The following is a 14,614-nucleotide window of genomic DNA, read 5'->3' as shown; positions in this document are numbered from 1 at the left end:
CTTTATATTTATTTTTGCTATTTTCTCTTTTTTATATTTTTAATTCACCTAAAATTAATATCTAATAGCAATCTCTTTTCAAAACTAATTCATAAGAATTTTTGAAAAGAAATTTAAATATTATGAAGTGTAATAGAAATTATAGATTGTGTAGTGTAGAAGTGTGGTGTAGAAGTGTAGTGTGTGAAAATTGTGAGAGAGAGGGTTATTTATAGAGGTTGGGACACTGTAGCAGTGTAGTACAAAGCACTGTAGCAGTGCTGTAGCATTGACTGTAGTAGTGTAGTACAAAACACTGTAGCAGATTTTTTTATTTTTTATTTTTTATTTTTTTTAGGGGAACGCGTGCTACAGTAGCTGTGCTACTGTAGCTACGCGTTTTTCCTCTTTTCTCTTTTTTTTTATTTATTATTATTTTTTTTATTTTTTAAGTTAGGGGAACGCGTGCTACAGTAGCACAGCTACTGTAGCTACGCGTTTTTCCTTTTTTCCTTTTTTTTTTTTAATTATATATTTTTATGCTGCACAACTGCATCACACAGCTGCTGTGATGCAGCTGTGATGCAATTTTATTTTTATTTTTATTTTTTACTTTTATTTATTTATTTGTTTATTATTATTATTTTTGTTTAAATCCTTGGATTAAAAGACTTCTAGATGGTATTGACCCATTCATCCTCGTATCATCATTGGATCAGGCGGGACATAAAAAACACGCGTCAACAGTTTGCCCCCACACTTTAGCATTAATTGTATAAACGATTAATGTTAAAGTGGTCCACTGACGCGCCTTCAATCTGGTAATCATCTTCAAAACTCGGTTTGATTGGCTTTGAAGACACCTCCGAAGCTCGGTCGGATTGGCTTGAAGGATTTTGGTTGGACTTGATCATCTGGTCACCTCCTTAGCTCAGTTTGATCGGCTTTGTCGGCTCCCGTTGAATCTGTGATCATCTCCAAAGTTCGGTTTGATTGGCTTTAGAGGATTTTGTCGAATTTGTGATCTCTCCAAAGCTCGGTTTGATTGGCTTTGAAGATACCTCCGAGGCTCGGTTTGATCGGCCTGAAGGCTCCAGTTTCAAGGTTTTGTTGAATTGACTTGAAAAAATTTTCAAAAAAAAGAGCAGTCATCACTTTGGTTGGATCATCAAACACCGATGGTCATCACCAGCTGGCTGGCATTTGCTTTCGGTGGTGACAAATGACGTCTGGATAAAGCGGTGGACCACTCTTGCAGTAGATGGGCATTTATGCCCGCATTAACTGGACCACTCTCGTAGGTGAGTCGGATGCCTCCTTTTTATTTCTGTGGCTTTGGTTAGCTTTCATTTTTATGGCCTTTTATCCATTTTGGAATAAAGTAGATGGCCATTTATGCCCGCGTTAACAAGGTGGACCACTCTTGCGAATGAGTGGTATGCCTCCTTTTGTTTTTGTGGTTTTATTTTCTCTGTGCATGAACAAAGCAAATAAAAAAAATCAAAAAAAAAAAAAAAAAGAGAAAAGGGTAGCGGTGGAAACATCCAGAGATGCAGCACATGGACAAGTGGTATCCTGAATAAAGCAAAGTCCCAAAAAAAAAATCAAAATCAATCAATTTGGAGTCGGTGTGCGGCTCGCCACACAAGGGGCAAAATCACCAAATCTACCAAATTACCCTCTAGCAGGTAAGTTTTCTTTCAACACCACATTAGGAAGGGTATACCTGAAAATTAACTAAAATTTAAAAAAAAAAAAGAAAAAAAATGAAAATGATAATAAAGTTTTCGAGGTATACTTCAAAGATAATATGTTTGGTCCCGAGACGGAATTCCAGACTGGGGGCAAAAATTAAATCTTTTGTCCTGATGCAAAATTCCAAATGTCAAAAAATTCATGATTATTAATGCATGGGGGCATGTGATGCTCCAACATCTAACAAAGGCAAGATCTGTTTGTACACAGAAATTGCTCTTTTCTTTTGAAAATGTTTTCAGGTCAAGCAGTGATGGAGTATTACGAAGTTGTTTGGATCCTTTTCTCGGTTCATGATGATGTATTGCGAAGCGGATCGAGTCAATCCTTGATTGAGTCAATGATGGTGTATTTCGAAGTTGACTCAAATCCTGATTAGTGATGCTGTATTGCGAAGCTAATTAGGACAATTTCAGTGACCGAACAGTGATGATGTATTGCGAAGCTGTTTAGACTCTCTTCCCGGTCAATGATGGTGTATTGCGAAGTTGACCAGGGCAACCAAAATCTCGATTAGTGATGATGTATTGCGAAGCTGATCGAGTCAATCCTTTTCCTGATTAGTGATGATGTATTGCGAAGCTGATCAGGACCATCTCAATGACCAACCAGTGATGGTTTCTCGAAGCCGTTAGGTCCCACCAAGCAGTGATGATGCTGTTTGGGTTTTCTCCTCCCGGTCAATGATGATGTATTGCGAAGTTGATCGAGTCAATCCTTTTCCTGATTAGTGATGTTGTGTTGCGAAGCTAATCAGAACAATTTCAACCTCCGAACAGTGATGATGTATTGCGAAGCTGTTTGGGTTTTCTCCTCCCGATCAATGATGATGTATTGCGAAGTTGATCGAGTCAATCCCTTTCCTGATTAGTGATGATGTATTGCGAAGCTAATCAGGACAATCTCAATGACCAACTAGTGATGGTCTCTCAAAGCCGTTAGGTCCCACCAAGCAGTGATGATGTATTGCGAAGCTGGGTCCCTTTCTTGATCAGTGATGGTGTATTGCGAAGCTGATCAAGACATTCTCCATACTAAAAACTCCGAAGCCGATTAAACTGAGCTGAGGAGAAATTGCTCTTCTCGACAGAACCCTTGAACGTGGCCAGATGACTGCCAATGCTTAGAACGCTAAAGTAGTCCGACTGGAGCCTTCAGGTCTTTTCAACAACAAAATCCTCCCTAACTGATCAAACTGAGCTGAAGAGGTGGACAACAAAGCCGATCAAACCGTGCTTTGGATTCTTTTCAAAATCCCCTGAAGCCGACTACACCGAGCTAAAGAGGTAAACAACCAAGCCGACTATGCCGTGCTTTGGTCTCTTTTCAAACTCTCTGAAGCCGACTACGCCGAGCTGAGGAAGTAAACAACCAAGCCGACTATGCTGTGCTTTGGTCTCTTTTCAAACTCTCTAAAGCCCACTACGCCGAGCGGAGGAAGTAAACAACCAAGCCGACTACGCCGAGCTGAGGAAGTAAACAACCAAGCCGACTACACCGTGCTTTGGTCTCTTTTCAAACATTCTCAGAAGCCGACTATGCCGAGCTGAAGAGAAATTGCTCTTTCTTTTGAAAATGTTTTCAAGTCAATTCAACAAAACCTTGAAACTGGAGCCTTCAGGCCGATCAAACCGAGCCTCGGAGGTATCTTCAAAGCCAATCAAACCGAGCTTTGGAGAGATCACAAATTCGACAAAATCCTCTAAAGCCAATCAAACCGAACTTTGGAGATGATCACAGATTCAACGGGAGCCGACAAAGCCGATCAAACTGAGCTAAGGAGGTGACCAGATGATCAAGTCCAACCAAAATCCTTCAAGCCAATCCGACCGAGCTTCGGAGGTGTCTTCAAAGCCAATCAAACCGAGTTTTGAAGATGATTACCAGATTGAAGGCGCGTCAGTGGACCACTTTAACATTAATCGTTTATACAATTAATGCTAAAGTGTGGGGGCAAACTGTTGACGCGTGTTTTTTATGCCCCGCCTGATCCAATGATGATACGAGGATGAATGGGTCAATACCATCTAGAAGTCTTTTAATCCAAGGATTTAAACAAAAATAATAATAATAAACAAATAAATAAATAAAAGTAAAAAATAAAAATAAAAATAAAATTGCATCACAGCTGCATCACAGCAGCTGTGTGATGCAGCTGTGCAGCATAAAAATATATAATTAAAAAAAAAAAGGAAAAAAGGAAAAACGCGTAGCTACAGTAGCTGTGCTACTGTAGCACGCGTTCCCCTAACTTAAAAAATAAAAAAATAATAATAAATAAAAAAAAAAGAGAAAAGAGGAAAAACGCGTAGCTACAGTAGCTGTGCTACTGTAGCACGCGTTCCCCTAAAAAAATAAAAAATAAAAAATAAAAAAATCTGCTACAGTGTTTTGTACTACACTACTACAGTCAATGCTACAGCACTGCTACAGTGCTTTTGTACTACACTGCTACAGTGCTATGTACTACACTGCTACAGTGTCCCAACCTCTATAAATAACCCTTTCTCTCACAATTTTCACACACTACACTTCTACACCACACTTCTACACTACACAATCTATAATTTCTATTACACTTCATAATATTTAAATTTCTTTTCAAAAATTCTTATGAATTAATTTTGAAAAGAGATTGCTATTAGATATTAATTTTAGGTGAATTAAAAATATAAAAAAGAGAAAATAGCAAAAATAAATATAAAGAAAACTCACTTAAATCCTTGGATTTAAAGCTTCTAGGAGATTAAAAAGACTTTTGATCCATTCATAATCCTCAATCTGAGTATCAGGTAATTTTCTTAACATTTTTTTTACATATTCTTGTATTTTTATTATTTTTATGCTTTTAGTAATTTATATTTCTTTAAATTATAGTCTATTTATATTTGGTCATTTTATATTTTCCTAAGTTATATTTAAGTTCTATTTAAGTTGTATTCTTTTTACGCACTGTTTATTACTATTCATCATACTGATTATATATTTATCCATATGAATTTTATTATTTTTTTGGTTGAATGCAAAAATTAAAATTAAAAAATTAAAATATGAGTTAAATATTGAGTAATAATTATGAATGGTTTTATTTTTATTAGTTTATGGACTTAATTTTTCATTCGATTTATATATTTTTAGATCCGGTTTAATTATGTGTTTATTTATTTCATGTGTTTATTTATTTGGACTTTACAATTTATGTTTAAAATAAAAAAATTAAATTAAATTTGTAGATTTATTAATAATTTGCATATTCAGAAAATAAAAATAATTATAATGCTTAGAATTAAGTTTGTAAATTTATTTATGTTTAAAATTAATTTACATGTTTATTAATAATAATTTGTATATTTAGTGTTAAATAATAATTATGTGTGATTTTATTTTTGTATTTAATTTTGAATCGGTTTATATAATTTTTTGGATTCGGTTTGTCGCCCGCCTTGAACCATAAGGCAAGAGCGGGTTATTTATTTATTCCATTTAATATTTTTGATTTGGTTTGTCGCCCGCCTTGAACCATAAGGCAAGAGCGGGTCTTTTATTTATTTGGTTGAATTGCTTTGATTTAATTGGTTTAAATTGAATAATTGTTATGTGATAATTATATTTGTTTGGGACGATTAAATAATTTTCCAAATAGGAACTCGGTCCGATTTATTTGGGTTGGGTTCAAATAAATAAATAATTTGGCTTTTCTAACTAAAATAAATTAGAAATCATAGGTTAATAATAGAGGCCGGTTTTCCGGGCGTCGGCTTCCAACGGGCCGGCGTACCCAATTCCCTTACCCAGAATCACATTGGTGTGCCTGACCAGTATTTTAAAATAATTTGGCCTTAAAACAAAATTGGGTTTAAAATGAAGTCATTTTTATAAAAACGGTCCCATTGCCTAAACAATGGGTGGCGACTCAAAATTGTTTATAAGACCGATTTATCGGCACCATATCCAAATAAAAAATATTTTATCCAAAAACCACAAAAAAAAGATGTTTTCGGGTCCTTCGGGGGGATTTTCGGCGAAAACAGATTGGCGACTTCACTGGGGATCGAACCCAGAATCTCTGTTTTCGCCGAAAATCCCCCCGAAGGACCCGAAAACATCTTTTTTGTGATTTTTGATGAAATATTTTTATTTGGATGCGATGCCGATAAATCGGTCTTATAAACAATTTTGAGTCGCCACCCATTGTTTAGGCAATGGGACCATTTTTATAAAAATGATTTCTTTTTAAACCCAATTTTGTTTTAAGGTCAAATTATTTTAAAAGACTGGTCAGGCGCAACAATGTGATTCTGGGTAAGGGAATTGGGTACGCCGGCCCGTTGGAAGCCGACGCCCGGAAAAACCGGCCTCTATTATTAACCTATGATTTCTAATTTATTTTAGTTAGAAAAGCCAAATTATTTATTTAATTAAACCCAACCCAAATAAATCGGACCGAGTTCCTATTTGGAAAATTGTTTAATCGTCCCAAACAAATCTAATTATCACATAACAATTATTCAAATTAAAGCAATTAAATCAAAGCAATTAAACCATATAAATAAAAGACCCGCTCTTGCCTTATGGTTCAAGGCGGGCGACAAACCGAATCAAAAATATTAAATGGAATAAATAAATGACCTACTCTTGCCTTATGGTTCAAGGCGGGCGACAAACCGAATCCAAAAAAATTATATAAACCGATTCAAAATTAAATACAAAAATTACAAAAATAAAATCACACATAATTATTATTTAACACTAAATATACAAATTATTATTAATAAACATGTAAATTAATTTTAAACATAAATAAATTTACAAACTTAATTCTAAGCATTATAATTATTTTTATTTTCTGAATATGCAAATTATTAATAAATCTACAAATTTAATTTTATTTTTTTTTATTTTAAACATAAATTGTAAAGTCCAAATAAATAAACACATGAAATAAATAAACACATAATTAAACCGGATCTAAAAATATATAAATCGAATGAAAAATTAAGTCCATAAACTAATAAAAATAAAACCATTCATAATTATTACTCAATATTTAACTCATATTTTAATTTTTTAATTTTAATTTTAATTTCATTTTTGCATTCAATCAAAAAAAAAAATAATAAAATTCATACGGATAAATATATAATCAGTATGATGAATAGTAATAAACAGTACGTAAAAAGAATACAACTTAAATATAACTTAGGAAAATATAAAATGACCAAATATAAATAGACTATAATTTAAAGAAATATAAATTACTAAAAGCATAAAAATAATAAAAATACAAGAATATGTAAAAAAAAATGTTAAGAAAATTACCTGATACTCAGATTGAGGATTATGAATGGATCAAAAGTCTTTTTAATCTCCTAGAAACTTTAAATCCAAGGATTTAAGTGAGTTTTATTTATATTTATTTTTGCTATTTTCTCTTTTTTATATTTTTAATTCACCTAAAATTGATATCTAATAGCAATCTCTTTTCAAAATTAATTCATAAGAATTTTTGAAAAGAAATTTAAATATTATGAAGTGTAGTAGAAATTATAGAGTGTAGATTGTAGTGTAGATTGTAGTGTGTGAAAATTGTGAGAGAGAGGGTTATTTATAGAGGTTGGGACACTGTAGTAGTGTAGTACAAAGCACTGTAGCAGTGTAGTACAAAAGCATTTTAGCAGTGCTGTAGCATTGAACTGTAGCAGTGTAGTACAAAACACTGTAGCAGTGCACTGTAGCAGATTTTTTTATTTTTTTTATTTTTTATTTTTTATTTTTATTATTTTTTTTAGGGGAACGCGTGCTACAGTAGCACAGCTACTGTAGCTACGCGTTTTTCCTCTTTTCTCTTTTTTTTTTTAATTATATATTTTTATGCTGCACAGCTGCATCACACAGCTGCTGTGATGCAGCTGTGATGCAATTTTATTTTTATTTTTATTTTTTACTTTTATTCATTTATTTGTTTATTATTATTATTTTTGTTTAAATCCTTGGATTAAAAGACTTCTAGATGGTATTGACCCATTCATACTCGTACGCGTGTTTTTTATGCCCCGCCTGATCCAATGATGATACGAGGATGAATGGGTCAATACCATCTAGAAGTCTTTTAATCCAAGGATTTAAACAAAAATAATAATAATAAACAAATAAATAAATAAAAGTAAAAAATAAAAATAAAAATAAAATTGCATCACAGCTGCATCACAGCAGCTGTGTGATGCAGCTGTGCAGCATAAAAATATATAATTAAAAAAAAAAAAGGAAAAACGCGTAGCTACAGTAGCTGTGCTACTGTAGCACGCGTTCCCCTAACTTAAAAAAAAAAAAAAATAATAAATAAAAAAAAAGAGAAAAGAGGAAAAACGCGTGCTACAGTAGCTCTACTGTAGCACGCGTTCCCCTAAAAAAAATAAAAAATAAAAAATAAAAAAATCTGCTACAGTGTTTTGTACTACACTACTACAGTCAATGCTACAGCACTGCTACAGTGCTTTTGTACTATACTGCTACAGTGCTTTGTACTACACTGCTACAGTGTCCCAACCTCTATAAATAACCCTCTCTCTCACAATTTTCACACACTACACTTCTACACCACACTTCTACACTACACAATCTATAATTTCTATTACACTTCATAATATTTAAATTTCTTTTCAAAAATTCTTATGAATTAATTTTGAAAAGAGATTGCTATTAGATATTAATTTTAGGTGAATTAAAAATATAAAAAAGAGAAAATAGCAAAAATAAATATAAAGAAAACTCACTTAAATCCTTGGATTTAAAGCTTCTAGGGGATTAAAAAGACTTTTGATCCATTCATAATCCTCAATCTGAGTATCAGGTAATTTTCTTAACATTTTTTTTACATATTCTTGTATTTTTATTATTTTTATGCTTTTAGTAATTTATATTTCTTTAAATTATAGTCTATTTATATTTGGTCATTTTATATTTTCCTAAGTTATATTTAAGTTCTATTTAAGTTCTATTCTTTTTACGCACTGTTTATTACTATTCATCATACTGATTATATATTTATCCATATGAATTTTATTATTTTTTTGGTTGAATGCAAAAATTAAAATTAAAAAATTAAAATATGAGTTAAATATTGAGTAATAATTATGAATGGTTTTATTTTTATTAGTTTATGGACTTAATTTTTCATTCGATTTATATATTTTTAGATCCGGTTTAATTATGTGTTTATTTATTTCATGTGTTTATTTATTTGGACTTTACAATTTATGTTTAAAATAAAAAAATTAAATTAAATTTGTAGATTTATTAATAATTTGCATATTCAGAAAATAAAAATAATTATAATGCTTAGAATTAAGTTTGTAAATTTATTTATGTTTAAAATTAATTTACATGTTTATTAATAATAATTTGTATATTTAGTGTTAAATAATAATTATGTGTGATTTTATTTTTGTATTTAATTTTGAATCGGTTTATATAATTTTTTGGATTCGGTTTGTCGCTCGCCTTGAACCATAAGGCAAGAGCGGGTTATTTATTTATTCCATTTAATATTTTTGATTTGGTTTGTCGCCCGCCTTGAACCATAAGGCAAGAGCGGGTCTTTTATTTATTTGGTTGAATTGCTTTGATTTAATTGGTTTAAATTGAATAATTGTTATGTGATAATTAGATTTGTTTGGGACGATTAAATAATTTTCCAAATAGGAACTCGGTCCGATTTATTTGGGTTGGGTTCAAATAAATAAATAATTTGGCTTTTCTAACTAAAATAAATTAGAAATCATAGGTTAATAATAGAGGCCGGTTTTCCGGGCGTCGGCTTCCAACGGGCCGGCGTACCCAATTCCCTTACCCAGAATCCCATTTGTATGCCTGACCAGTATTTTAAAATAATTTGGCCTTAAAACAAAATTGGGTTTAAAATGAAGTCATTTTTATAAAAATGGTCCCATTGCCTAAACAATGGGTGGCGACTCAAAATTGTTTATAAGACCGATTTATCGGCACCATATCCAAATAAAAAATATTTTATCCAAAAACCACAAAAAAAAGATGTTTTCGGGTCCTTCGGGGGGATTTTCGGCGAAAACAGATTGGCGACTTCATTGGGGACACAACCACTAGTCCCCGATTATTTTTTAATTAGATGGTTGTGATTAGGAATTAACTCTAAAAACCTATGTTTTCTAAAAAAAAAAATAATAAAATTGGTTAGAAAGCCGTTGGAAAATTATTTAATCGTCCGAATATGTTTAATTGCTTTCCTTTTCTTTCTAGGATTTTTGCATTCATTCGCATTTCTCTCTTCTCACCTCATTCTACCCATGCTACCCTTCGGTACTGGTGTTAAGTTTGACGGTGGATCTAGCCTAAACCATGCGATTTAGGTGCATCCATCCGAGAATTAACATTACTACCAACCGCAAGCCTAGTACCTTAAAGGTGCGTCAAAAGGAGTAGGCCCAACAAAGCCCGAATCCTGTTTGCGGAACCCAGACTTTGTTAAGCCCAATAAGACTAAAGCCAATGCATATAGTTGAAAAAAAACCTTAGTTACTTCCCCTAAGGTGTACCCGATTCTATTTGCTGTTGTTATGCCACATTCATTTCCGAGAGTTTATATGTACAGTTTATATCGTCAATCTCAAAACCCCCTGTTGGTTGTCGAGATTAGACCAATTCCTAGGAAACAGATGTCGAAATTTATACCAACAGAATTCGTGTGTGGGAGAAATAAGGTTGGAAGGCATGCATTTCCCAACTCCCGTTCCCCTGTATGATATAAACTGTACATATGTTGTGTCATTCATGCGTCATTTAATATTTTTTGTTTCAGCCATACATTAATAAGAGCCAATTTTTGGTAAGGACGTTTGATCTTGATTTTGAGACGGGACCTCAAATTCGTTTTGAATAACATAATGCAATCGTTTATAGTGAATTGATACCCAAAAAAAAAAGAGAGCTATAAGGGGGGTTGAGATTCCTTTGAATTTTCACATATCCCGCATTATTTGAAAATAAGCGTGAGATTGCAAAAAAAATTGTAATTAATCAAAATAAGATCCTGCTTGGGACCATTTGTTCCAAGGCAAAAAGTAAGGACAAAAAAAAAAAAAAAAAAATTTCCGCTTGGAAATTCTTTCATTCCAAGGCAAAAATTAGGGACTTGAGAGAAAATAGCCGACTGTAAAATCCAAAAGGAATGGTCGACGACAGATAATGCCATAAATGTTTTAGTGCAAAGTAAATAATTGCTATGTTATTCATGCTGAATTTTAGGTCCAATCATAATAAAACAAGATCTTATTTCCATACTGATCATTAGCACATTAGATTTGCATTTCTCATCCATGTGCCTATATTCTTCATGCATATAAGTGCAAAGACAGAAAAAAGGCAAAGCACCATTCACATCGTCTTCTCAAACAAGAGAAGTAGATGCCTTACAGCAAACACAGGAGAATTTGCAGATCACAGTTTTTGACATGGGACAACAACTGCACACGATCTAGGCAAACCAAGCATGCATGGAATGGAAGTGGATGAGATATTTCCAAATAAATAACTAAAAAATAAATAAAAAAATAAAAAAATAAAAAAAAAAATCTTTTTTACTCTGTCACCTTCAGGTTCGGGAGGCCTAGGGATTTTCTGTCCTTTGTTTTTCATTTCTTTTTAATTTCTTGTGTGTTTTATGCATGTGCATTTTGTATTTTATGCGTGTATTCTCCCACGATGAAGACATTGTGTCTTTCAAGTGTGGAAGAGAACTATATTTTCATTTCATTTCACTTATAAAAAAAAATCGATTGACAAAAAATAATAATAAAAAAAAAAACTTTGACGAAAAAAAACGGGGTCAACTTCTTTGCCTTAGTTCAATGTTTTAGTCTCTACATGTTGATTGGTTCGTATTTTGCTTGTTGAGATAGAAGTCTTGAATAATATACCATGATTAAGAGATTTAAATGCTTTTATGAACTTAGTTATTAAGATATGACATATAAAATATTTCTTTGCAAATATTAATCTTTAATTTATCTTTGACTTTAGAGAAGCATGAATCCTAACTTAAATGAAGAATAGGAAGGAAAGGGAAACTAAAGTCATAATACTTGTATGTTTCAAGTCAATAAAGGATGAGGGTATTTTGAAAAACAAAAAAAAATAATAAGATGGAGGGAATAATAGAAATCTGTTCTAAAACGAAGTGGTACGAAGCATAAAATGCAACCACTTACTATTTACATTCCCACACCTCTCCATATAAAAAAAAAAAAGAGAAAAATGTGGTATGGAGCATAAAATGCAACCACTTTGTGAAAAAGAAATAGGTTACCTAAAAATACCTTGAGATAAGAAGTAATACATAGTGTGCCAAAATTGTCCTAAATACTTCCCATTCTACATTCTAAGGAAGGAGGATTGCCTACCTCATATTTTGAATGACTAGATTTTATATAACTATGTTGAAATTTTAGATGTCATATTCATTTATACCACTTGGTTCATAAACACTTCAATCTCTTATCTTTGGTAGATTACTTAAGAAGTCTAAATCAACGAGCAAAAATAAACATGATCAAACATGGGTTCAAAAAAAAAAAAAAGTTTTTGCTTAGGGACAAGCAAAGAACTAAGTGTGGAGGAATTGATAGCCTCGGGCAAATTTTGTTATGCTATTTTCATATGATTTGCATGACTGCATGTTGTTTTTATTGTTGTTTTTATACATTTTGTGTTTGCTCGTGTTGTTATTTTAAAGTGATTATAGGAATACAATTTGAAAAAAAAAAAAAAACAAAAAAATGCGTAAATTTTTGTCCTTAGCTAAATAATCCACTTTAATGTGCTTTCATTTCTTAATCCAAGGCAAGCCCAAGTGCTAATCCAGCAAATAATTTCAAAAAAGATTTTGTTATTGTCTTTTGATTGTCTTCAAGAATCAATAAAGAGAAAACTGCTGGGATTATTCATTGAAAAAAAAAATAATAATAAAATTTAAAAAAAAATTTTCAAAAAAAAGAGCAGTCATCACTTTGGTTGGATCATCAAACACCGATGGTCATCACCAGCTGGCTGGCATTTGCTTTCGGTGGTGACAAATGACGTCTGGATAAAGCGGTGGACCACTCTTGCAGTAGATGGGCATTTATGCCCGCATTAACTGGACCACTCTCGTAGGTGAGTCGGATGCCTCCTTTTTATTTCTGTGGCTTTGGTTAGCTTTCATTTTTATGGCCTTTTATCCATTTTGGAATAAAGTAGATGGCCATTTATGCCCGCGTTAACAAGGTGGACCACTCTTGCGAATGAGTGGTATGCCTCCTTTTGTTTTTGTGGTTTTGTTTTCTCTGTGCATGAACAAAGCAAATAAAAAAAAATCAAAAAAAAAAAAAAGAGAAAAGGGTAGCGGTGGAAACATCCAGAGATGCAGCACATGGACAAGTGGTATCCTGAATAAAGCAAAGTCCCAAAAAAAAAAATCAAAATCAATCAATTTGGAGTCGGTGTGCGGCTCGCCACACAAGGGGCAAAATCACCAAATCTACCAAATTACCCTCTAGCAGGTAAGTTTTCTTTCAACACCACATTAGGAAGGGTATACCTGAAAATTAACTAAAATTTAAAAAAAAAAAAAGAAAAAAAAATGAAAATGATAATAAAGTTTTCGAGGTATACTTCAAAGATAATATTTTTGGTCCCGAGACGGAATTCCAGACTGGGGGCAAAAATTAAATCTTTTGTCCTGATGCAAAATTCCAAATGTCAAAAAATTCATGATTATTAATGCATGGGGGCATGTGATGCTCCAACATCTAACAAAGGCAAGATCTGTTTGTACACAGAAATTGCTCTTTTCTTTTGAAAATGTTTTCAGGTCAAGCAGTGATGGAGTATTACGAAGTTGTTTGGATCCTGCCGCGCAGGCGGGGCCTGGCCCCCCCACCCCCCTCGGCGACACCTGTCGCCCAGACCAGGCGGGGCCTGCCGCCCCACCGACTGGGCGGCAGCTGCCGCGCTCCCAGGCGGCACCCCCCGCCCAGCGTGGGCGGGGCCTGCCGCCCCACCGACAGGGCGGCACCTGCCGCCGAGCCATGCGGCACCTGCCGCCCGGGACCCGAAAATGGCCTATAAATAGACCATTTTCAGCCTATTTCTGGTGCGCCTTGTCTGTTTTGATAGACGAATCCTTCTCCCTCTCACGCTCCTTGCGTTTTCTTTATCGCTTTTTGCATTTAATTTAATTTTTATTGCATTTTTATTGTGATATTTGGACATTAAAATTAAACAAATTAAAATTAATTAATATTTCCTAAGCGAGGAGCTTAATCTGGAATTAAGAAGCGGTCGTCGATTAAATCAGGTATGTAAACAAAACCCTGCCTATTTAATTTTAGCACTTCATGCATATTTCTCTTCTACTCTTAATAATTCTACAATTGCATAAATGCATCCACGTCATTTTTTTTTTTTTGGTAAATAAACTGCCTTAATTAATTTGATTAAGCTTAAATGCCCGGTTAATCAATAATCGTGGTATTAAAGCCTTAAATCCGACAATATTGGCTAAAAGAGCCTAGTTAATTAATAGCTACGGTTCAATTGCCTTATTTCGAATAAATCTGGCTTAAGTCCAATTAATCAATAATTGTGGCTAAAAGCCTTAATCAATCACGTTTCGACAATAAATTGTGATTAAGCTCGAACGCCCGATTAATCGATAATCGTGGCATTAAAGCCTAAATCGCACATTTTGGCAAACTAATTGCCTAAAACAACACATTTCGGCCAAAGGCCCAAAATCAACCATTTTAGCGACAAATCGCTTAAAATCAATCTTTTGGCAAAATGTCTTAAAATCAACCATTTTCGGCTT

This window comes from Jatropha curcas, chromosome 8 (assembly GCF_041381405.1).
Source record: "Jatropha curcas cultivar XTBG-Jc1 chromosome 8, XTBG_Jcur_1.0, whole genome shotgun sequence".
NCBI classification, from domain to species: Eukaryota; Viridiplantae; Streptophyta; class Magnoliopsida; order Malpighiales; family Euphorbiaceae; genus Jatropha; species Jatropha curcas.
Note: the sequence above shows the minus strand (reverse complement) of the source record.